This window comes from Pteropus vampyrus, unplaced genomic scaffold (genome assembly GCF_000151845.1).
Source record: "Pteropus vampyrus isolate Shadow unplaced genomic scaffold, Pvam_2.0 Scaffold102, whole genome shotgun sequence".
NCBI classification, from domain to species: domain Eukaryota; kingdom Metazoa; phylum Chordata; class Mammalia; order Chiroptera; family Pteropodidae; genus Pteropus; species Pteropus vampyrus.
In genome coordinates this window covers 4,899,387-4,902,868 of record NW_011888883.1, presented here as the reverse complement: position 1 = coordinate 4,902,868, position 3,482 = coordinate 4,899,387, and positions in this window count along the sequence as shown.

Here is a 3,482-nt window from a genome sequence, read left to right as displayed (position 1 = left end):
ATATACAGAGTCAAATTATATACATCATTTTATATGATTATTTTTCACTTAATAATCATAATTTTCTCATTTTAAAAAATCTTCATAAATATCATTTATAGTAGTCTCATATTTCCATGTTGCAGATGTCATAATTTATGTAACCATTACTCTATTATAGGATATTGGTGGTGTTCTCAAATTTTGAGAATTGAATTATATTTGTTCCTTTGATGTGATGATGATGATGATGATGATTAAATATCCACTGATCTATAGACAAAGAGATTCTGACTATCTAGTGACTCATTAGAAGACAGCTGGGGTATTGATAAGGCAGCCAGGAGTTTTGATGACATGTTTACTAAGCTGGCAGCATTACACCTTTTATCTTTCTAGTGTTTGCCAATTTGTGTGGAGCCAATGGCTCTAGTCTTAGAGTTTATAACATATCCCTGTCTTCTAAAATATAAGCACCACAAGGGTGGGAGTTTGTCTCTGTTTTATTCTCTGCTATATGCCGAGCACCTGGAACAAGGTTAGGCACTGAAAATCAAACAATCAATAATTCTAAGTAGAAGTGAGATATAATTTCCTTTTGGTTTTTGTAGAGTGGGTTTATGGGAACCATATAAGTAGGTGGTTAGGGCAAGAATGGATCCAAGAAATAGTGAAAGAAGGCAGGGCCTATAGCAGAAGGCAGAAACGAAGGAGAAGAGGGAGCTTTAGGTCTGTGGCATCTGAATAAATATTGATGCGATCTTATGGCTTTGTTTTTATTAAGATCTAAATTAATTAATCCAATTAGTATAATATCAGGCTTATTATAAGATGGTTGAACCCAAATAATGGCCAATTATTCCCAGTGTTGCCAAGAGATGGACTAAACACCATCTCTAACCCCCTGCCTCCCAAAGTCTCAGTGAAATAACTGAAAAACCATTAAGTAAATTAAAAAATATACATGTTTAAAGATTAAAAACATAACATTAAGGGATGGAGGTATGGAATGAAGATAGCAGTTGTCTCAATGGTTGAAGAGCTTCCTAAAACTAAACAGGATCAGACTAAAGGAGCAAATAGAGAAATGAAAAACTACAGCCCAAAACTTCTTAGATAAGAGGACTCCTTTCTAAAGGATGCCCAGAGATATTCCAAGTTCAGAGACATTAGCAAAAGTCAGTTCAGGATAGGGATAGTATCGGGGTAACTAATTAAAGAAGAGTCGAGGCAATCAGGTCTTCCCCACTCCCCCTTCCCTCTCCTTCCCCTGGGTTTACATTTCCAAACTCAGTCTATAAGTACAGCATATGGCAACTACTTAAAGCCATGAGACAATATCAACACTATAAACTTCAACAATTCAAAAAATATAACAAAAATCAAGAAGGAGGAAGGTAGCAGAATATCTGTTAGTGTCCTAATTTCTTCATCTTTCATAACAAATTGCTGAATACTGTTTTAAATTAGTAAGAAATAGAAGTGTAATGTATTATTTGAAGCTAGAGAGTAAACACCACAAACAAACAAAAATCCCTTAAAAATATCCACTGGGCTACTGATGAAAATTATTATCTCTGAGGAGTGAGACTTGGGAAAGGAGGTGGGGGAGGGGCAAGGAGTCTCAGACGCATTTGATAATTTAAAAGGTTGTCTGAGTTTTGATATTGCTTTAATAAAAACAAACTGATTTTTAATGTTTAGTAAGAAGAAAATGTAAAGAAATACATTAAAGTGTAAATAGTGGTTGTTGTTGAATGATAAGAATTATGGACAGTTTTTGTTTTTGTTTTGTACAAGTTTACATTTTCAAGTTTTCTATCTTCATTATTTCTATAGTAGAAAAAATTCATTAAGAAAATGTTACGACCATGGGTTTGTTGTAAAGTATTACAGATGCAAATAAAGAATTTCAAACAATATTTAGCTAAAGGGAGGAGAATCAAAGAGGCCAACAGGAAAGGCTGGACTTTGTAGTTACTGGTAACAGAAAGAGGCAGAAGTTGGAATTGAAGAGAGGAAGCTGACATAAGTTTCAGAAAGGAATAAATTCTGACTGTACACTGGAATGGAAACTTTGATCAGCCATGGAGTTTACTGAGCCACTCCTGGATTTTTTTCCCCACTGTGATCCTCTGCTTATCTAGATTTTTCCTCACTTATTTATCACAACCAGATAAAAATCTGACCACCTCAGAGATCACAAATGAGACCTTCTCCACTAGGACATCTTCTGCCTGGAGCTTCTGCTTCCTGGTTTTGTACTCACTGGTCATGTCCATCACAGAGCAGACATGATCTTACAGAGTTTGTTTCATGATCACCTGACTGCTGTTACCACTTGGTCAAGGAGTCAGGGCCATGCAGGCTGTCGAGCTCTTCTAAAGGCTGGTCACCACATATAGTGTGGTTAGTGCAGGATATTATCAGAATGTAACTGGTTACTGTGAGAGGTGCCTCTCTGCACAGCAGCCTCTATGCTAGCACAACCATCAGTGCCTTCAGCAAACCTGTCTTACTTGTACTGCAATGTCATGACCATGGCTTCTGTCTCTGTGCCTTTCTTTTAGTAGTTTTTCTACCAGTGTCCCAGAAGAGCATATTCTTTCATGTAATATCCAGCAAAGATATTCTCCAAAAGTCAGTGGTCAAGGATGCAGGGTTAATAACAGGGTAGTTGCATGCCAGCCTATTACAGAGAAAGAGGCCTTTAAAAATATCCACCATTTTAAGGGGCCCTAATAAAGGCCATTTGAGAATTTTTGTATGATGTTTCCAAAATGTGAAGGACTATTACTTTTTGAAGGACCTTTTTTTCACTGATCCCTCTGGCGGGCTTTTCCCACTGTAGACTGTAAGACTACAAGTATAAATTAAACTATGTATAAATTCTTTGGAATTACAATGTCTCATCCCTAAACTCTTTTAATATGTAACGGAGCAGTAGAAGGTATTGCAATATTAAGGGAGCTGTGGCTGCCTTCACAGGGTGCTAACTAAAAGTTAGCTGGGACCTTTTTTGGCCAACGTCTTGCTTCTCAAAGTGGGGCTCCACAAACAGTGTCAGCATTGCTGTGAATCACTCAGAATCTCAGGCCCCACCTAAGACCTACAGTAGAATGAGAATGTTCATCCCAGGTGATTTGTATGCGCAATAAAGTTTGAAAAGTATTGGCTTAAGAGAATCCAAGGTTGCTTTGGGAATGTTCTCAGCTGTCAAAACAGAGGCACTGCATCTTACGAATTTCATAACTAACTTCTGAGAATGCTATACTGGTTATTTGATATTCAAGATAGATTAGATGCTTCTCATAATGATAGCAGTATTTCAGATTGTAGTTACTCTAAGCATGAGACACTATGTCCTAGGGTTTGGCATCGACCCCTTCATTGCCTCCATTCCAACCCTTTTAAGTGTGATTGCAGTAGACCAGAGAGGATTCCCTCTCCCAAAAAGTATTCAGTTTTTGGTATGGAAACTGCTTTTCAGTCATTGCTGGAAT